The sequence below is a fragment of the Chelonia mydas genome, chromosome 20, assembly GCF_015237465.2.
Source record: "Chelonia mydas isolate rCheMyd1 chromosome 20, rCheMyd1.pri.v2, whole genome shotgun sequence".
Classification (NCBI taxonomy): domain Eukaryota; kingdom Metazoa; phylum Chordata; order Testudines; family Cheloniidae; genus Chelonia; species Chelonia mydas.
In genome coordinates this window covers 11,969,727-11,991,906 of record NC_051260.2, presented here as the reverse complement: position 1 = coordinate 11,991,906, position 22,180 = coordinate 11,969,727, and the positions used below count along the sequence as shown (strand labels likewise).

Genomic DNA, 22,180 nt, shown 5'->3' with positions numbered 1-22,180 from the left:
ATCTCCCCTTACTCTCACAGATATTGTGGAGCGCACAGCAAGCAGTAGGAATATTGGTTTTGCTGAGGTCTAACCAAGTCAGTAAACTGCATGAGCGCCCTTTTAAAAGTCCAAATGCACATTCTACCACCATTCTGCACTTGCTCAGCCTGTAGTTGAACAGCTCCTGACTACTGTCCAGGCTGCCTGTGTATGGGTTCATGAGCCATGGCGTTAAGGGGTAGGCTGGGTCCCCAAGGATAACTATAGGCATTTCAACATCCCCAACGGTTATTTTCTGGTCTGGGAATAAAGTCCCATCCTGCAGCTTTTGAAACAGACCAGAGTTCCTGAAGATGCGAGCGTCATGTACCTTTCCCGGCCATCCCACGTTGATGTTGGTGAAACGTCCCTTGTGATCCACCAGTGCTTGCAGCACTATTGAAAAGTACCCCTTGCGGTTTATGTACTCGCCGGCTTGGTGCTCTGGTGCCAAGATAGGGATATGGGTTCTGTCTATGGCCCCATCACAGTTAGGGAATCCCATTGCAGCAAAGCCATCCACTATGACCTGCACATTTCCCAGGGTCCCTACCCTTGATATCAGCAGATCTTTGATTGCGTTGGCTACTTGCATCACAGCAGCCCACACAGTAGATTTGCCCACTCCAAATTGATTCCCAACTGACCGGTAGCTGTCTGGCGTTGCAAGCTTCCACAGGGCTATTGCCACTCGCTTCTCAACTGTGAGGGCTGCTCTCATCTTGGTATTATTGCGCCTCAGGGCAGGGGAAAGCAAGTCACAAAGTTCCATGAAAGTCCCCTTACGCATGCGAAAGTTTTGCAACCCCTGGGAATCGTCCCAGACCTGCAACACTATGCGGTCCCACCAGTCTATGCTTGTTTCCCGAGCCCAGAATCGGCGTTCCACTGCATGAACCTGCCCCATTAGCACCATGATGCCCACATTGCCAGGGATGCTGGGCGAGATGGACCACTGGTCTGACGCCATATGGCTGTCTATGTTTTTATGTTCTCAAGTTACACACAAATGGCAGGGGAGGGGGCAAAACACACAATCCCTCATGCACCTTCAGGAGCTTCTAGCCTGGCAGGAGGGAATGAACAAAGCCTGCAGGCCCAATGTGCACAATACCCTGTACACAATAACTCGATCCAGCCACCCCCTTTGCCCCGCTCAAGAAAGCTGGGGACTTGGACTTTAATTAAAGTGAAGATATATTTGCCATTAAAATGAACTGACATTGGTGGCCAGGGCATTGGCAGTTGTGAGCCAGATTTAATGCTGCAGCAGCCAGCGTGAATGCTGGACACAAACCCCAGGAAAGACACAGCATTAACAAGTCCAGGGCAGTTCTCCCTAGTTCTCACAGGGCTTGGAACACCCAGGCACCCATGTGGGGTGCAGAAGGTGCGAACCACAGCAGCCACGCTAAGCCTGGAGGGTTATTCCATCTCCACCTCCTGCACTGGGAGCTGCTGTTCATTTCTCACCCACGGTACCGACTCCAGCATGTGCGGGTCATAAGTCCATTTAGGGAAGATGCACTTGTACAGATTCAGCAGCACCATGTCCTGGGATTTCAGTTGCCCATCAAAATGACACTTCATGTGACCAAAGGTGCTGTAAACACAGATCTAAGCTGGCCTTTGGAGAGACATACTAGCTGTCCCAGGGGACTGACACAGAGAGAGGAGCTTGGCTAGGTACCACCATAACAGCAGCCTGCCTGAATTCTGACCTTTCTTTACCATGGCTTCGCTGTGCTACCGTAAGGCTTCCTGCTGTTGTGTTCCAACACACAAGAAGCTCTGACCTCTTTTGAAAAGGCTGCCTAGTGTTATGACAAAGACATGCTGAGGTGCAACGATCCCTGCCAAGGGCAGGGTCTGAAGAGGCGTCTATCTCACTTGGAGCCCTTGGGCAGAGCGCACGGTATGAAGCAGGCATGCTGGAGCCCAGAGGCTCAGTCTGAGGCACTGAGGGCATAGGACTTACCTTTAGGGAAGAGTGGAAGCCTGTGACATTCCCCTGGTGTTATCTGGAACAGTGATCTGCTAGGTCATTCCAATCCTTGACTCTGGGAGCCAGCCTTACCCTGCTTTGCTGTGACAACCCCCACTCTGGGGCTGTTCACGCAGAGCCTCTGGCATGGAAGCTGCTCCTTGGATTGTGCAACTGAATGACACGAGCCAATATCTCCGGTCCCAGACACAACCCTAGGAACCTCCTTGCCATGTCCAGTTATGCCCGCTGGATGCTGCAAGCTTATATGGGTTCATCAGTTTAACAAAGGAATTGATAGGTACCATGCTTGTTCTGCCAAGGCGAGTTCCGGACACACTGCACTGCTTCAGGTAGAATAAAGAAACAGATTTATTAACTATAAAGCTAGATTTAAGTGATTACAAGTTAAAGCATAACAAAATCAGATTTGGTCAAATGAAATAAAAGTAAAACGCATCCTAAGCTGATCTTAACACTTTCAATGTCCTTACAAACCTAGATGCTTCTCACCACAGCCTGGCTGGTTACTTTTCATTCAGGCTCTCCTCTTTGATCAGCTCTTCAGTTGCTTGGTGGTGTCTGTCAATGTTTGTGGAAGACAGAGAGCATGGCAAAATGTCTCTCCCTTTTATCATGTCCTTTCTTTCCTCTTTCCTCCTGCCACCTTCAGAGTCAAGTGAGCATTACCTCATTGCAGTCCCAAACTGCACAAAGGAAGGGGGTGACTCCCTCCAGGGTCTAACACAGGGGTCTCAAACACGCAGCTTGTAGGGTTATTTAATGCAACCCACCAAGCTCCCCGCCCTGCTCCCCCACGTATTTCCTGCAGCCCGCCAAGCTCCCCTCCTGCCGCTCCTCCTCCCCCCAGCACACCGCATCCCTGCTCCTCTGCTTACCTCCAGGTGCTTCCCGCCGCCAAACAGCTGTTTGGTGGTGCTTAGCGCTTTCCAGAAGGGAGTGGGGAGGAGCAGGGAGCTGTGCACTCAGGGGAGGAGGCGGAGAAGAGGCGAGGCAGGGGTGGGGATTCGGGGAAGGGGTTGGAATGGGGGTGGGGAAGGGGCGGAGCCTTATGGAAGGGGGGGCTGTCAGTGATGCAGCCCTCGGGCCAATGTACTAGTCCTCATGTGGCCCTCCTGGTGATTTGAGTTTGAGATCCCTGGTCTAACAGATTATTTTGTTGCTGCCTGAGCCAGTATCCATTGTTCCTGTGAGGCTGGGCTCGGCTGGTCCCATCCTTGCCCTCACAAGGTGCGAACTGCCTCTCTGTTCATGTTTTTGCCCGGGCTTGCTTTAAGCCATGAGGATACATTTTCAGCCTCATAACTAGAAACATGAAATTATAACCTTAATATAACATTACTGTAACAACCATGCTCAGTGCATTCTGAGCCTTCTGAAGACACCCAACATGACAAACTTTGAATTGGATACCACGTAATCATTTTATAAAGATGAACATGGGGATGTAGGGTGTTCCCCTGAGGTACAGAGCATCACAGACATCTACAACAGTGCCATTTGAATGCCTGTTTTCACTTTCAGGTGACACTGTATTTAAGAAGTGGGCAGCAATATCTCCTGTAAATGTAAACAAACTTCTTTCTCTTACAAATTGGCTGAATAAGAAGTAGGACTGAGTGGACTTGTAGGGTCTAAAGTTTTTCATTGTTTTGTTTTTGAGTGCAATTATGCAACAAAAAACCCAAATAACATTTGTAAGTTGCACTTTTATGAGAAAGAGATTGCAGTACAATACCTGTATGAGGTGAATTGAAAAATACTATTTTTTCCATCATTTTTACAAAGCAAATATTTGTAATAAAAAATAATAGAGTGCTGTTTACTTTGTATTATGCTGTAATTGAAATTGATATATTTGAAAGTGTAGGAAATCATCCAAAATATTTAATATGTTACAATTGGCATTCTATTGTTTAACAGTGCACTTAATTGCAATTAATTGTTTTGAGTTAATTGTGGGAGTTAACTGCAATTAACTGAGAGCCCTAATTTAAATAAGTGTTGAAAAATTAAGGAGGGTGCAGAAAGGGGTTTAGAAATGGTTCAAGGGCTGGAGAATGCCTTCAGTGCCTTCCAGTGAGACACAGGGAGCTCAGGCTGTTCAGTTTATCAACACAATTGAGAGGTATCGGAGTACCTCCCTTGGGAGAAATACTGGGATCTAAAAGGCTCTTCAGTCTAGAGGAGAAAGTTAGAGCAAGAAGCTGTATCTGAAGGTGAAAGCAGACAGACACAGGGGAAGGGGATCGATTATCCTTCTCTTGGGCTGGGTCTTCAAATCCAGCCTGGAGGCCTTTTGGAAGATGCTTTAGTCAAACAGGTTACTCGGCTTGATATGGGGGTAACAGTGAAATTCTTGGGCTGTGATAATTAGGTCAGGCTATAAGGGGTCACTAGATCTTAGGAGGCATAAGAACGGCCATACTCGGTCACATCAGTGGTCCATCTGTCCCAGTATCCTGTCTTCTGTCAGTGGCCAATGTCAGGTGCCCCAGAGGGAATTAACAGAACCAGTAATCATCAAGTGATCCATCCCTTGTCGCTCATTCCCAGCTTCTGGTAAACAGAGGTTCGGGATGCCATCCCTGCCCATCCTGGCTAATAGTTGTTGGTGGCTGTTCTTATGCCTCTTAAGATCTATCCTCCATGAACTTACCTAGTTCTTTTGAACCCCGTTTTAGTCTTGGCCTTTACAACATTCTCTGGCAAGGAGTTCCACAGGTTGACTGTTGTGTGAAGAAATACTTCCTTTTGTTTGTTTTAAACCTGCTGTCTCATAATTTCACTTGGTGACCCTTAGTTCTTGTGTTATGAAAAGGAGTAAATAACACTTCCTTATTCACTTTCTCCTCACCAGTCATGATTTTATAGACCTCTATCTTATCTCCCCTTAGTCGTCTCTTTTCCAAGCTGAAAAGTCCCAGTCTTATTAATCACTCCTCATAGGCAATGAGGGGTTCATTCCACCCAAACCATCTTTGTTGGGTAGGAAGAGTAGATAGGAAATGCACTTTTCAGAAGCGCACTGGGGCACTTGTCAGGCCATCGACATGGTCACAAAAGCAATTAAAGGTCTGCCTCTTCTGGAAGCAGAGAACACAACCACACTGTTTATACAAAGGGAGATTTTATTTCTCAGTTTGGACAGTAAGAACATGTCTAAAACAGCCCAATGATTTCAGTCAGACCAAAGCATTCCAGTCCCCAGGAGACTCCATTGTTGTGGGCCACAGGCAGAGAAGAGAAGAGACCGAGGTGCTGCCAATGCCCAAGGTCCCTGCCAGGGCAGGAAATTAATTAAGTAGGATCTGCCCAGATGATCCCAGCAGGTGATCCCTGCTCCCTGCTGCAGAGGAAGGTGAACACCTGCCCCACCCATCAGGTATCTGCCAGTCTGATGTGGGCAAAATCCTCCTCAATCCCAAATCGCCAAATTGTGACTCTGAGCATGTGAGAATGACCCACCAGCCGGGCATCTACACAGGGGATTCCACACAGCACAGCTGGATTGGTTTCTGGGCAGGAGGGCTGCATTGGGCAGTGAGGGGTCTGCACCTGGGACCTCAGCTACTACACAAAGGACACTGTTGTGCCTCCTGTCTCTGGTAGGGGCTAATCAGCCCTATGTCTCCTGGGCTTAGGAGCTTCTTCTCTAAAAATCCCTGGCTGAGGTAGGTGGGGGAACCCAGATTGGCCCTGGATCCAGGCAAATCATGATGGTTTTGCTCTGGATTTGGGGCTCTGTCCAAGCATAAAACTGCAGGCAGATCTAGGAGATGCACACAGGCCCTTGCGAGCAGAGCTGATGAGCTACACATCTGTCTAATACACACACACATACACACACACACACAAACACACACACAGACTCATATATGCAGTCACACCCACAAGCACACATGCTCTCACTCACACACAGACACACTTCTGTGCTTGGCACTTGTGGTTCTTCTCTGGCCCTGTATTTCCTCCCCGGGGCCTCTGCCCCTTTCATCGACACACTAAATAAACCTGCACCTGAGCATTTTGTTCTGGGGGCTCAAGCCTTTGACCCAGAGACCCATGAGCAGGGGTGAAAGTAAGGCGGTAGGGCCGGTACGGCACACCGGTAAAAAGTGACTGCCGGTACCAGCCCTTACAGCTGACTTTAAAGCACTGCCATGGCACCACTTTAATGGACCCTGCTTAAAGCGCTGCCATGGCAGCGCTTTAATGTTGCTGCCCCTTTTGCACCCCCATTGGTGGCCCCTTTTGCGCCCCCCCATCAGGACTGCCAACGGGGGGGGGGGGAGGGGGACACAAAAGGGGCAGCGACGTTAAAGCGCTGCCGCGGCAAAGGACCCTGCTTAAAGCGCTGCCGTGGCAACACTTTAATGTCGTCTCCCCTTTTCCATCCCCCTGGGCCACCGACGGCGGGGGGAGGGGGGCACAAAAGGAGCAGCTGCCCCGGGGCTGGCGATTTAAAAGGGCCCAGGGCTCCACATCAGTGGCCGGAGCCCCGGTCAGTGCAGGCCAGGCAGCGCAGATGGGCTGGGGGATGCTGAGCCCCAGGCCCACCCCTTCTGCCCAAGGCCCCAGCCCTTCTGGTGGGGGCCGAAGCCACGCCCGCCCTCCCCCCCCCCATAATCGGAAGAGATCAATTTTACTTTCACCCCTGTCCACGAACCCCAAATCACACAGCCCCCTGAGCTCCCCTGCATTCCCTTGCCATAGACTGCCATGCCCAGCTCCTGGTTGCCCCCTTTGTATCTGCCCTCCTTTACTTCCGTATTTCTGCAGTGTTTCTATCACCCTGGGGACCTCATAGGAATCCTGTAGCTCCGTGTGAACGGCCTCTGGCTCCTGAAGCTTCACACTGTGGCTCCTAAGGAGAAGACGTTAGCTATTTAGCATACAACAGCCAGCCATAGGGCCCATCTATGATGCCTCTAACAGGAACACAATGGGGACCTGAAATGTGTCTCCTACCTGATCAACGTGCTTTTCACATCCTAAAGGGAGAGAAAACACAAATCAATTAAAGGTCTGCCTCTTAGTGAGGATTTTCCATGCCAAGCCAGATCTTTGCCCAGCCAGTCCAGCATCCTGCCTCCTCCAGATTCATCTCTCTCTCTCACTCTTCCAGCCTTTGCAGCCCAAGGAAGCCCATGGCTAAGGACTTCCCTAATGTACAGGGCCTGGGACCCAGATCCTCCATGGTATTTAGGCGCCTAACTCCCACTGATTTCAATACCTTAAATACCTTGGAAAATCTGGGCCTGGGAACATAAAGAAGAAGCTTGACTTTCATTTTTTTAAAACGTTCAGTTTCTTCTTCTCTTGCAAAGAGGCTTGGAAATGTACCTGGTAGAAAACAGCCACCAGGGGATGGATGGTGAGTGGTCGGGGTACCAGCCTTGGGCTCAGGAAATTGAAGTTCAGTTTCTGGCTCAGCCATTCACTGGTTGGATGAGTCACTGAGTCTCTCTGGCCCTCAGTGTCTGTACGATGGGGATAACAGCACTGCCTTATTCACAGGGTATGTGAGGATAAATGCATTGAAGACTGTGAGGCTCTGACACCATGGCAGCCAGATAAGTGCCACAGAGAGAGAGAGCGGGCTCTTAACTGCAGCGTGAAGCACCAACTGCAGCAACCCAGCTCCCAGCCCTGTCTTGCACAGCACTGTGCCTTGCTGTGGCTTCAGCAGATCATGCCTTTCTGAAACTGGACTTAATCAGGAGGTGAGGGGGGCGGTCTCCAGCAAGCGCAGAAAGAGTCTCGGGAGTCTCAGGATTTCCAGTGGTATTGCTGGAACACAAAGTGTTACTGATCCTCCCAGCCAATGGTCTCATCGAGTCACTCCGATGCTAAGCAAGCAGGAAGGGCCCTTGGGACTGGCAGCTGGCTGGCTTGAAGTAGCTGAAAACGGCCCATGAGACCGGGGGTGTTACTGAAAATTAAACGTTCTTAGACCCACGGAGGTCACAGCCAGGAGGGACCATTCTGACCATCCAGCATCACCCAGGTCAGAGGCTCCCCACCGTGACCCCAAAGCATAGTCACCAACTCCATGGATGTTCTGGGGCTGGAGCACCCATGGGGAAAAATTAGTGGGTGCTCTGCACCCACTGGCAGCCAAGCTCCCCTCCCCCCTGCCCCACTTCCTCCTCCGCCTACTTCCCTGAGCGTACTGCGTCCCCGTTCCTCCACCTACCTCCCAGCACTTCCCACCCAGCTGCCACCAAACAGCTGTTTGGCCACTCTGGGGGGGGGAGAGGAGGAGTGAGAACGTGGTGTGCTCAGGGAAGGAGGCAGGGAAGAAGCGGGGCCAGGGCAGGGATTTGGGGAAGGAGTAGGAATAGGGGCAGGGAGGGGGTGGAGTTGGGGCAGGGACTTCGGGGAAGGAGTTGGAATGGGGGCGGGGCAGAGGCGGGGCCTCATGGAAGGGGTGGAGTCGGGGTGGGGCTGGGGGCAGAGGGGGGTTGAGCACCCACCGGCAGGAGCAGAAGTCTGCACCTATGCCCCAAAGGGCCTTGGGAGGCTGCTCCAGTGGCTGCTCCCCTTCCCTGTTACAAACCTCCCCCCAGTGAGTGGGCAGCCAGCCGGCAGGAAGCACTGGGAGGGAGGGGGAGGAGCAGGGACACGGCGCACTTGGGAGAGGGGGAGGATGCGGGGCGAGGGGAGCTTGGCTGCCGGTGGGTGCTGAGCACCAGCCCCGCAGCACCCATGGAGTTGGTGCCTATGCCCAACATGACTGCTGTAAACACCTAAGACTGAACTGGGGAAGAAATGCCTGAACGCAGGCTAGCGGGTGTCTGGCCTGTGAAAGAAATACCTGGAGTTTTAAGATGAAAGCAAGAGCAGCTTGCCTTCAAGAACCTCTGCAATCTGCCTAAAACAACCTTTAGGGTGAGAATTTGCTAATTAAAACCAGTTTCTTTAGTATATTAAACTTAGCTTGTGTGTTGGTTTCATTTGTTAGGTAATCTGCTTTGATCTGTTTGCTATCCCTTATAATCACTTAATAAACTTTTTTTCATTTTATTTTATTTTCTCTAAAACCAGTTCGTGGAATTCATAACTGGGGTGGGGGGCAAAAAGCTGTGCATATCTTACTCCACATTGAGGGAGGGAGCAGATTTCAATGAGCTTACACTGTACAGTTCTCTGCGCAGCACAAGATGATACAATTTTGGGTCTACACTCCAGAGGCGGTGTACATTTGAGTGCTGGGCAATTCCTTAGCTGAGCATCCCAGGCAGGACAGATCTCAGCATCTGGGTGAATATAGCCGCCACTGGGTGTGTTCCTACCCGTGTGTGTGCTGGAAGGGGGCTTGAGAGCCTGTCACAGCAGCACAGAGTAAGGGGAACCCAAGCTGGTGGGATAGGCGGGCTCAGTGGTATCCCAGTTCCATATGGCACCCGGGGTAAGGCCAAATTTGACAACAGGGCAGTTTGCTGAGGGTTATGGGGTAGTAGGTAGTAGGCTGGTGGGCTAGAGGAGGTGGGTTGGGCCTCACAGGCTGTTTCCTGGGGATCTATAGGTGGTGGGCTGGGAACCGTGGCACATTTGCTGGGGGTTTAAAGGAGAAGGGTTGGGCCCTGTGGGATCTTTTATGCCAGGGGTGGCCACACTGTGGTTCATGAGCCGCATGTGGCTCTTTTAGCATTAAAGTGTGGCTCACAGAGCCTCCCCGCATTCCCCCCCATTCTTCACCTACCAGACTTCGGTGGGGAGCTTGGGACCTCTGCCTTGCAGTGGGGTGGTGGGGTAGAGGTTTCTGCACAGCAGGGAGCGGGGTCTCAGGGCTTCAGCAGGAGTGGGGCTGAAGCCCTGAGCCCCGGGCCCCAGCTCTTGAACTTCTGAAGATTGTCGTATGCGGGTCAGAGGGCCGGTAAGTTTGGCCACCCCTGTTTCATGCTATAATAATATGCTCCTAGCACATTGTAACAAACTGCCCCTTTGTCCCTGCTGTTGTCCCCCTTGCCCCTAGGGTGCCCCCCCATTCATTCTATCCTCCCCACTTGTCCCTGCCATCATGCCACCATGCCCCTTAGCCTCAACCCTCCCCACCCTCTATTCTTGAGCTATTAATGGCGCTGGTGGAAATTGTTTGTGCTAGAGGTTTTCCCCCAGAAAATGGCTGTTTGGTCAGCTCTGGTGGGTGAGGCTACACAGGCAGTGGGCAGGAATGGCTCCTGCTCGGCACACAGTTCCTGCAGTTCCAGCTCTGGGCACATAGAATCCTCTGGGCTCATCTGCACTGGCGTGCCACCTCAGCCCCGCAGCAGGGCAGGAGGGAATGTCAGCCAAAGGATAATGGAGCACAGTGATTGCACAGCCACGAGCTCCGCAGCCTGATGACCCAGCCAGAGGTAAGGTCCACTCTACATGGGCAGGGGCAGTGCACATCCCCCTGCGCCCCCCCTTCCCCCACACACACATTATGGAACCTGTGGGCGGGATTGAAAGGTTGAGATCTACCCTCCCTTGTCTGTTTGCCAACAAGACGCCAACTGATGTCAGTTGCAGGTGTGGGTATTTTTGTGTCGTGGACATTTGTCTGCTGGCAAGTGGACTGAGAACCCCCCCAAACTCAGTCCATGAGTCACTAAAGAGATCATCAGCCAGAAACAACTTTCAGTCACTGCTGGATTGGACCTGGAAAGGGGTGAAAGACTCCATATCCTATCATAGCCCTTGAGCCATGCAGTCCCCACTACAGTGTGCCATGGGATCTACAAAGCCCCTCCCAGCTATGTGTAACTAATGGGCTGGCTCTGGCTAAGCCTGTCCGGCTGGCCTGGTGCAGCAGTACTTTGGTTCCATGCCATGCCAACAGGGCCAGGAACGCCTCAGGAACGCCATGGCAGGGAGTCAGACTGAGCCATGCACCACGAAGCTGGGCCCTGCCCCCCCTCGGACGGAGCAGAGCTGGGAGCAAGCCCAGCACAAGAGCTGCTCAGACTCTGCGGTGACACAGCACTTCCTGGTCCCTCGGATTGTGCAATGGGCAGAGCTTGCACAACTGCCTGGGCAGGACAGTTTGAAAGTGACTCAATCAGTTTCCAGGATACTGGGGAAACAGATTCATTTGCAAAATGTGGGGGGCTCCAACTATTAACAGAGCTGGGTTTGGGGGACACACACATTCCAAGCAGGCCTCGCACCTTGCCAGAGGGGCCCATTATGACAAACTGTTGTGATTGAGGTAAGCTGGCCTCAGGCTGGCAGCAGAGGCTGAGGAGTGTGACTGTGATGTCATTCTGCTGTATGCTCTTCTCCTGGGAACAATGCAGCAACGGTGCCCTCCCCCGCTCTGCCAGACTTATGTCATAGTCCCCTCTGGAGGGAATTTTCCGCTCGTGTCCCACCGGGATGCTCCATCATAGTCTCGGGGCCTGATTCTGATCTCAGTTACACAGAGAAAAATCAGGAGCCACTGGAGTTAAATTGATGTAAAACCAATGTGAGCAAAAAATCAGGTACTCAGTGTGAATGTCCCCCCTTAGCAAATGTGCCAGACCCTCATGCTATTGCTTGGGGCACCCAGTCCCATGGCATAGGGGAGGCTGTGGTGGGATCACACTCACGACACCTGCCTTCCACTGGGCAGTTTTCTTCCCCTCTTAGGCCTGGAGCTTTGCAATCTCTCCCGTCACTTGTCTCAAAAGATCCAAAGCTTCCTGCAGTTTCATCTGTGGGGAGAAAATGGGGCTGAATCCTCCCAGTGCCCACTTAGAATTATAGAATCATAGAATATCAGGGTTGGAAGAGACCTCAGGGAGTCATCTAGTCCAACCCTCTGCTCTAAGCAGGACCAACCCCAACTAAATCATCCCAGCCAGGGCTTTGTCAAGCCGGGCCTTGGAGATTCCACCACCTCCCTAGGTCTCAAGGAAGGATTCCGAAACGGGGCTCCAATGGCTACAGAGAACCGCTCCTCGAGCTGTGGAGCATTGGGCAAGGGCATGGGTCCCTCACAGCATCCTTCACTCCCATAGCAACCATTGAACTAGTCAGGGGAAGAAGCAGAGAGGCTGGCACCCCAGGGCTGTCACAGGTGACTGGGCAGGGGGCCTGCTCCCCTTTTCTCGGCAGTTATCCATTCCAAAACAAGGGCTCAGGCTCAGCTCCAGGGGACAGTGGTGAGTGGGCAGCCAGCTAGGGTCTGGCTCTGCCGGGGGGGCAGCAGTGAGGGGTCAGCTAGACGGGGGCCGGCTCTGGGTTGGGAGGCAGCAGTGAAGTGTCAGGTAGACAGGGCTCCCCGCCAGGGGGCAGCAGTGAGGAGGAGGTCAGACAGGACTCACCTCCAGGTAGCAGTGGTGAGGGGGAGGCCAGATGAGGCCCGTCTCCAGGGAGGGAGTCATAGGTGCTGGAACTGCTGGTGCTGGGGTGCGGCAGCACCCCTGGCTTAAAGTGGTTTCCATTTTATACAGGGTTTACAGTGTGGCTCAATGACTCACTATACAAATTGTTCCAGCACCACAGTGAGGGGGAAGATAAACAAGGCTTGTCTCCGGTGATCAGTGGTGAGGGGGTGGCTAGACGGGGCTCGCCTCCAGGGAGTGGCAGTGAGGGGGTGGCTAGACGGGGCTCGCCTCCAGGGGGCGGCGGTGAGGGGGAGGCCAGATGGAGCTCATCTCTGGAGGACAGCAGTGAGGGGGAGGCCAGAGCCTGGCTTCACAAGGCAGTGGTAAGGGGGCAGACAGCCAGTGCCCAGCTCTGTGGCAGCAGTGGTGAGGGGCCCAGCTCCAGGGCCAGTAGCAGTGTAGAACCATGTCCTCCATCAGTTTATTCCCATGCTCTTGGGCTGGGTGCCCAACCTGCTCAAGCAGGGGGTGGGGTTGCAGCCTGGGAAGCTCTGTGTTGGGGAGAGAGCCCCTCACAGCCGCTCCGTGGATGCCCTCTCTGGCTGAGAGAACTCTGTTCATGGGCTCTGGAGAATGGAGAACTCCATGGCTACAGATGGGATCCCCTAACCAGGGCCCAGGTCAGAGACAGGCACCTTCCCTGTCTAAAACCCCAGGCAGGAACCACAGCCCAGCCTCCTAAGAGCCCAGAACTCAGGGGACTGGGAATGGGGGTGGAGCACATCCCTGGGGCTTTGCCCAAGAGCCCCGACCCCTCTCATGGCTCTGGCTAGTTGGTTGCTTGTCACTGCTCCTACCTTGTAGTCCTGGGCAGCCTCCTCGATGGGGATCACAGTGTGGGAGTAGTGCACCCGGGACTAGTCGCACACCAGGCAAATGGCCTCCCCATCATCCTCGCAGAAGAGACGCAACTTCTTGCCATGCTTCTCACACAACTTCTCCTTGGGCTCCTTGCCTGGCTGCAGTGCCAACTGCTCAATACCCTCCACAATGTTCGCCAGCTGCCTGTTGGGCCTAAACATGGTCTGAAGGAACCCTCCTCTGCACTGAGGGCAGAACAACACCTCAGTCGTGGAGCCCTCCCACCTCTCGCAATAGTCGGTGATGCACACACAGCAGAAGTTGTGCCCGCAGTCGCTGGTCACAGGGTCCCTCAGATACTCCAGGCAGATGGAGCAGGACACTTCGTCTTGGAGCTTCTCCATCAGGTTATTTCCTGAGGCCATGGCTGCTGCATTCAGAATATTTCCACTTGCAGGAGTGCCAGCCAGTCAGCAACAGGAGTTGCTCCTTCCTGGCTTTCTCTAGCAGGGTTGCAGCAGGAGGGGCTGGAACAGGGAGGGACGGGCACTGGGGAGTGGGGGAGGGACTAGAAGCTGCTGAGCACTGCGGATTTGTTTTTGATTGCAATTTCCCCCTTGGAAGCCCTCAGTGGGTTTTATTGCTGGGAATTTCCTCTCCAGATTCGCAAAGGCATCAGAAGGGAAACAGCTCTGGCAATGCAGGGAATTTAGGCTTCAGTGCTTGTCCAGCTAAGTCAAGAGCAGTTCACCATCCGGACAGCCGCAAACCAGATTAATGGGTTTCTGTCTCACCCCATCCCTGGTGCCCAGCTCTGCTTGGAGTGCTCTGACACTCCTGCTGCTGGTGCGAGGTTAACCTCGCACTAGGGGACTGAACCGTCTGGAACCGACCCATGTCAGTGCTCCCACCCCAGCCACACTGGATCAGTTCAAGAACCATTGCAGTTTTGCATCACATCTGCATAGTTCTGCTCTTAAGCTGTTGCATTATCAACACTCTCTGGATACCTATCCCACAATTACTATTTCAGCTCTCAGACGCAGTGCTTTGTGGGAGATTTTGAAAGGCCACTGGTGCGTTGTGGGACAGTAGCAGAATGGCCAGTGGAACTCTTTTAGTTTGTCCTCATTCACACTGTTACTAAAATAGTCCAGACCGAAGCTAAACTAAAAAAATCACTTAAGTAGAACTGGTCAAAAAAATTAGATGGGACAGTTTTCCTCTGGAATATGGTGTTTTGACAAAAGCAAAATGTTTCATAGAAACATGCCAAATCAGCATAGTTTCCAACAGAAGAGTTTTGAAACCATGCAAAATGAAAATAGGGTATTTTGTTTTGTTCTGATTTTTTCGTTTAATCTTGTCTTTTATAATATATTAATTTTAATATTAAATTTATTATGCATATATTTAATATATATTAAATATTTTATATCAGTGTTCTGACATTCTCAAATAAAATTTTTTTGATAGGGATGCTTTGGTATTTCAAAATAAAAATATTTCAGAATTTCCATTCTGCTAGATATTTCAAGATTTCAACTTTTTGTCCCTATGCAGGACAAAAATGTAAATTTCAAGATGTCAGAATTTCCCACAGCCTGGAAATTCTGTGTTCTGACCGACTCTAATTTCAGATTACAAATACTCTGGCACCTAATGCTGATGCTACCAGATGAATGGCAGTGTGGCTGTCATAACTATGCATCTGGTTCATTTTCAATGGGTGCCTGTCCGCACAGTATCTGAGGGCCACGTATCTGAGTGTCATTTTTCCTGTTGGGAGGCAATCTCTCTTCCCTGTTAGCAAGAACCTGACCTTTTTTAAAATTTAATATAAAGGTGCACAGATGTGGGTGAGCAGGGGCTTGTTTACACTAGGAAGTTGTACTGCTTGAGCTTTACTAGTATAGTTAAAGTAGTACAAAGCAGACACAGATCAGTATAAAGGTGCTTTATACCACTAGTATAGCTATTCCAGTACAGGGAGGGAAATAAGCTATATTGATTTAAGGCACTTTTATAAAGATGCAACTGTCTGCAATAGAAGTTTTGCCAGGACAACTATTTTGATAAAAATAAATAAATAAACAGTCCTAACCAAAATCATAGAATCATAGAATATCAGGGTTGGACGAGACCTCAGGAGGTCATCTAGTCCAACCCCCTGCTCAAAGCAGGACCAACACCAACTAAATCATCCCAGCCAAGGCTTTGTCAAGCCGGGCCTTAAAAACCTCTAAGGATGGAGATTCCACCACCTCCCTCAGGAACCCATTCCAGTGCTTCACCACCCACCTGGTGAAATAGTGTTTCCTAATATCCAACCTAGACCGTCGCCACTGCAATTTGAGACCATCGCTTCTTGTTCTGTCATCTACCACCACTGAGAACAGCCGAGCTCCATCCTCTTTGGAGCCCCCCTTCAGGTAGTTGAAGGCTGCTATCAACTCCCTCCTCCCCCCCCCCCTTCTCTTCTGCAGACTAAATAAGCCCAGTTCCCTCAGCCTCTCCTCGTAAGTCATGTGCCCCAGCCCCCTAATCATTTCCATTGCCCTCCGCTGGACTCTCTCCAATTTGTCCACATCCCTTTTGTAGTGGGGGGACCAAAACTGCACGCAATACTCCAGGTGTGGCCTCACCAGTGCCGAATAGAGGGGAATCATCACTTCCCTCGATCTGCTGGCAATAGTCCTTTCATCCAGTCCATACTTCTTTAACTTGCTGGCAAGAATACTGTGGGAGACCGTATCAAAAGCTTTGCTAAAGTCAAGATATATCATGTCTACCACTTTCCCCATATCCAGTTATCTCCTCATAGAAGACAATCAGGTTGGTCAGGCATGACTTGACCTTGGTGAATCCATGTTGTCTGTTCTGACACACTGACTTTTATACCTTTTTCAATTCTATTTTTAGACACATGGCATCATCCTATTTGTTTCTCTTCTTTTGCTAACTGCCAATTCTGTTTTTAGACTTGCAACCATTATTTATCTGACGGTGTTATGATCTGCTGAGTCATTGTTTTTACGACCTTTTTCCCGCCAATTCTATATTTAGCACTATGTGACCTGCAGCTTCCATCTAATGGTGGAGTGACTCTTGCTTATTCAAAATGGAAGCCAGGGATACAAAATGAAGTCTGGGGACCTCAAAATGGACTTTCTCTGGTGTCAGTACAACCTTAGTGCAGTTCCTTTGTGCATATGTATTATGATACAGACTCACAAGTGTGGCCTTGGGGTCAATTCCCTTCCCCTCACTGCATCAGTTTCCTCCTCCAGAAAACCCACCCTGCGGAAGGAGAACATAAGCCCCCACAACCCCCTGTGGGTGTCTGTCCCTGAGAGCCTAAACCAGTTGGGTCATCTGCCCTATCCCCAAAATTATTCTGTCTTTTCCTCACAGGGCCTTTTCCAGTGAGCTCATTGTGGCTCTTTCCTGGCCCTTAACAGATTGGACCAAGTCTGAACTCCCTGGGATCTCAGTCCAGGCTCAGCACAGGCTGTCCGTATATCTCCCAGAAGGCCTGGTTCCTAATCACATGCTGCCCCTTGTCAGGTGACCCCTATACTCATTCCCTCTTCTTTGAGAGGTGGCTAAACCTTGCACAGGTGCAGTTGAGCCCCACCTCTGTAAAGAACCACCTCACTCTGTGACAATCTGAAATTATGACCTGTTGGTTTAACATACATTGTTTGCAATCAAAAGTGCTCAGGACACAATGGAAGAAGAAATCCTTTTACTGTATTTAAATTATTCCAACTGCAAGTGAATGACAGAAAATATGTCCAGAATTCTTTCAATAGTAGCAGAAAAATGCATAGATGCATAGATTTTAAGGCCAGAAAGGATGATTATGACCATCTAGTCTGACCTCCTGTATAACACAGGCTGTAGTGGTTCCTCCATCAAGCCCATACCTTCTGATTGAGGCAGAGCACATCTTTTAGACAGACATCCACAGGCATTAGAGCCAATTTGGATAAGAGAAAATCTTTCCACATGGAATTAAGGGAAATGGAGATAAAGAAAAATCTGTAGAGAGGCTGTGACTGACGTTCAAAAAAAGAAGTCAGGATAACAAGAGCAAGGGCCCAGGACTGGCTATCAGGAAGACCTGCCGTTTTCTATTTCTGGCTTTGCTATTGAGTCACTGTGACCACAAATAAGTCACTTCACCACTGTCTGCCTCAGTTTCCCCAACGATAAAACGGAGTTCAACGGGATGGGATTTATTATGTTAATTTTACAGGGTGAGAAAATGAGACAGAGATGTGGGCCCTGTCTACACTACAGACCTGTAGTGTGTTTGTAAGCAGGTGGCCCCTCCCTCATATTTGGTTCATACCCCAACTGACATGGTTCCTTAGCATGTGTGTGTCCCTTGCTTCACCCCATGTGAAAGCAGGCCTAGACACCCTTTTCCGGCTGTGCAGGAGGGAGCAGGTACTTGGTGCCTCAGGTCTGAACAAGCGCTCAAAAATTAACTGTGATATTATCTGATTAAAATATAACCATATAGCTCATTGTTGCAACCACTGCTATATATTTGCAGCAAATATTTTACAAAGGCTGTTGAGTGAGGTGTCTATGAAAAATTTATGATTTGCTGGTTATAATTATGCTATCTGTATGCATGTATCATTTTTGTATATGAAGTTATAAGTATTGGCTCTATACTTGGATTTCAAATGTTTGCTCCTGGGATAACACCCACAAGGTAATGCCCAGCAGATCTTGGAGGGACTATTCAAATTAAGTGGCTCATCAAGAAACACTTGGTTGACAATGGACCATGGGAGATGCCCATCTACACTGAGTGGACTGTCATGTAAACGTGCTGTCTGGAGTGTAGGTAATGGCTTCCTGCAATGACTGAGGGAAATTGGGCATGAGCATGTGACTTGCCCATTTGACCCCAAACTCCATCTTGCTGCTGTAATTTTACACAGTAAGAACAACGGGATGCCCTCCACATGGCAAAAGCTATAAAAAGCCCTGGAAACACCTCCATTTGGTCTTCAATCCTGCTTCTTATCTCTGGAGGAACTTTGCTACAAACTGAAGGTCTAAACAAAGGACTGAGTGACCCATCCAAGCTGTGGATGTACTCCAGAGACTTGACTTAAGGCAGCAGTTTATTCCACCACTGCTACAAGCCTGAACCAAGAACTTTGCCATTACCGTATGTAATTGATTCCTTTAACAAATTTTAACTCTCGCCTTTCTTTCTTTCTTTCTTTCTTTCTTTCTTTCTATGAATAAACTTTTAGATTTTAGATACTAAAGGATTGGCACCAGCATGATTTTTGGGTAAGGTCTAAGTTATATATTGACCTAGGTGTGTGGCTGGTCCTTTGGGATCAGAAGAACCTATTATTTGATGAGACTGGTTGTAAAGAACCACTCATCTCTAAATCCAGTGTTACAGTAACATTTTATTCAATGGACTGGAAGTAAATATAAATCACTGCTGATAACATTTGTGGATGGAACACAATCTGGCAGAGTGATAAATAATGATGAGGACAGGGAAGTGATGCAGAGTGATCTGGATCTCTTGGTAAGCTGGACCAATTCAAACACAAGTTTTAACAGAGCAAAATGCAAGGTCATATACCTAGCAACAGAGCATGCAGGCCACACCTATAGAATGGGGAACTGTATCCAGGAAAGCAGTGACTCTGAAAATGATTTAGGGATCATATTGGGCAAGCCACTCAACATGTGCTCCCACTGAGATGCTGTGGTGAACAGGGCTAAAGCCATCATTAGATGTATGAGCAGAGTCGGGAGTAAGGTAGGGAGGAGATACAGCATCCGTGAGACTGAAATTGGAATAGTACAGCCAGTTTTGGTGTCCACATTTTAAAAAGATGTTGAAAAATTGGAGATGGTGCAGCAAAGAGCCATAAAATGTTTTGAGTGCTGGAGAAAAATTCCTTCTGGTGAGCTACTGAAACAGCTCAATCTGTTTAATTTATAAAAAAAGAAGATTTAGAGGTGACTTGATTGAAGTATTTAAGTGCCTTCATGGAGAGAAAATATCGGGTATCAATGTGCTCTTTAATCTAGCAGAGAAAGGCATAATAAGACCCAGTGGCTGAAAGCTGAAAACAGACAAATTCATATTAGAAATAAGGCACAAATATTTAACAGTGAGGATGATTCACCCCTGGAACAAACTACCAAGGGAAGTGATGGATTCTCCATCTCTTGATGTCTTCTAATGAAGACTAGATGTCTTTCTGGACTGTGCTTTGGTCAAAAACTAACTATTGTGCTATACAGGAGGCCTGTGATATGCACCAGGTCAGATTAGATGATCTAATGGTCTCTTCTTGCCTTAAAGTCTACAGATCTATGAAAAACTGAGTGTGGCATGGGGAGCAGCCTTTGATGTTTTACTGTGTAGCCTGCTTGATCCTCAGAACCAACAATGAGTGAGTGGGGGTGATTCAAAGGGAGCAGCTCAAACATCCAGAGGGGCTGGCCAGGGCCAGGACATTAGCCCTGAAGGGGAGGGGTGGGTGCAGCAGTGACATCACAAGGGCCTTGGCAGGACTTCAGGTTATTGGTCAAAGGTGGTGGGGAGGCGGTGACCTCACAGAGAGACCCTGATGTCAGGCAGGCAGGACAGGCAGGCAGGGTAGGAGCAACCTCGGAAACCCCCATAGCTTTGCTGCAGCAAGTCTCCTTCTTGAGGTCTGTCCTTGAGGACTGAGAGGGAATTCAGGTTCACGTATGAGAGCATGAGGAGGAGCTTCTTTGGAGTTTTCTCCTTTCCTATAACCAGAGGTGAAAGTAAGCCGATATGCCCCGGTACGGTGTACCGGCAAGAGCCGGTGCACCATAGTGGGGCAGGCTGGCTTCCCCAGGGGCAAGTTAAAGGGCCTGGGGCTCCCAGCAGTGACCCTTTAAATTGCCTCCAGAGCCCTGCTGCTTGAGCCCTGAGGTAGCGGTGGCAGGGCTCCAGTGGCTATTTAAAGGGCCCAGGGCTCCCCTGTTTCTACCGCCCTAGCCCTTTAAATAGCCGCTGGAGCCCAGCCTCTACTCCAGGGCTCTGGGGGCTATTTAAAGGGCTGGGGCAGTAGAAGCAAGGGAGCGCCAGGCCCTTTAAACAGCCCCCAGAGCCCTAGGGTGGGGGGTGCTCCGGGGGCTATTTAAAGGGACGGGGCTCCAGCTGCATCCGCCGCCCCAGTCCTTTATAGATTCATAGATTCATAGATATTAAGGTCAGAAGGGACCATTATGATCATCTAGTCTGACCTCCTGCGCAATGCAGGCCATAGAATCTCACCCACCCACTCCTGCGATAAACCTCTCACCTATGTCTGAGCTATTGAAGTCCTCAAATCATGGTTTAAAGACTTCAAGGAGCAGAGAATCCTCCAGCAAGTGACCCTATGCTACAAAGGAAGGCGAAAAACCCCCAGGGCCTCTTCCAATCTGCCCTGGAGGAAAATTCCTTCCTGACCCCAAATATGGCAATCAGCTGAACCCTGAGCATATGGGCAAGATTCACCAGCCAGATACCCAGGAAAGAATTCTCTGTAGTAACTCAGAGCCCACCCCATCTAACATTCCATCACTGGCCATTGGGCCTATTTACCATGAATATTTAAAGATCAATTAATTGCCAAAGTCATGTTATCCCATCATACCATCTCCTCCATAAGCTTCCCCTGGGCTCCAGCGGCTATTTAAAGGGCCGAGGCAGTAGAAGAGGGGAGCCCCGAGCCCTTTAAATAGTCCCCGGAGCCCCGGGCTGCTGCTGCTACCCCAGTGGAGGGGGGACTTACCTTACAGGGTGGGCTGGGTCTGGCTCTGACCCCCTCAACCCTGCCCCTTCCGCCTTTGGCCCTGCCCCTTCCGGGGGCCCCAGCGTACCGGTAAGTCACTCAACTTACTTTCACCCCTTCCTATAACTGATTTTGCGGGAAGGCAGACGCTCCTGTTCAGAAGGTAAGAGCCTCAGGTGCCAGGCGAATTCTAGGCATGGAAAACACTAGGTTAAGGTAGCAGAGGTTTTTTTTCTCCCCACCTGGGCCGTAGCCCTTTAGAATCACTGAGAATATTGGGGTTTGTCTTTTTTTGTTTCTCTTTTCCCCCTTCCCTCCCTCCTTTCTCTAGCTTCTTTTTCCCCTTTCCCCTGCTTTCTTCCCTCCACTGGCAAGGAGGGGGTTGCTCTCCAGCCCTCATTGTGGGAGGCCCTCACAAAGAGGTGGGGCTGGAATAGTGCTCTGACAGTGATCCCCACAGGATAGGCCATCCTTTGGGCCATCTGGTGAGAACCCTCAATGCTGATTGGCTGAGCTGGGGACTATTGCCAGGGAGGAGACTCAGGAACTTTTGTTCTCTTTTAAGACTAAGGAAATAAGCCATGAGCAAGAATGTTTCGTTAATTTTGCTGCTTCTCTCCATTAATTGTCTCTAAGCAGTTCATGATTCTCTCTAATGTTCTAGTTCTTCTAAAATACTTGCTGAATAATTACTATGAACAGCTGTTGGTCTGTAGCTCATTTGAGAGCACTTCATTCTGATTTTTCAATGTATGAAATTCAAGATGTGATGGTTAGTCTGAAAGTCAGGACTCCTGGGTCCTATTCCCAACTCTGCCACTGACTGGCTGTGTGACCTAAGACAAATCACATCACCTTTCTCAGGCCATATCTACACTTCTGGCTGAATCGGCACTGCTCCAATCGATGCAGCGGTGTTGATTTAGCCGGTCTGGTGAAGACAAGTTAAGTCAATGGCAGAGCACTCTCCCATTGACATCTGTACTCCACCTCCCCGAGAGGCGGGAGGTAAGTTGGCAGGAGAGCATCTCCCTTAGACATAGCACGGTGTAGACGCCGCTGTAAGTCAACCTAAGTTACATCGACTTCAGTTTCTCCCTCTGTCAGTTAGGGATAACAATCCTCTCCTCCCTACCTCATGGCAGGTAGAGGTAGGGGAGCTGAGAGGATCCGTTTGAGAG

The 22,180-nt window shown here is 50.0% G+C and overlaps 1 long non-coding RNA gene and 1 pseudogene across 1 annotated transcript; both read right to left on the bottom strand.

The window, feature by feature from the left end:
• Positions 1 to 5,137: 5,137 nt before the first annotated feature.
• LOC122461354 lies at positions 5,138 to 8,145 on the bottom strand. The gene is made up of 2 exons (XR_006286777.1): positions 6,998 to 8,145; positions 5,138 to 6,893 (listed from the first exon to the last, which is right to left on the bottom strand). It is a non-coding gene; the product is annotated as an uncharacterized LOC122461354 (long non-coding RNA).
• A 328-nt stretch (positions 8,146 to 8,473) lies between these two features.
• Positions 8,474 to 13,677, bottom strand: LOC114021623 (annotated as a pseudogene).
• Between the last annotated feature and the right edge of the window lie 8,503 nt (positions 13,678 to 22,180).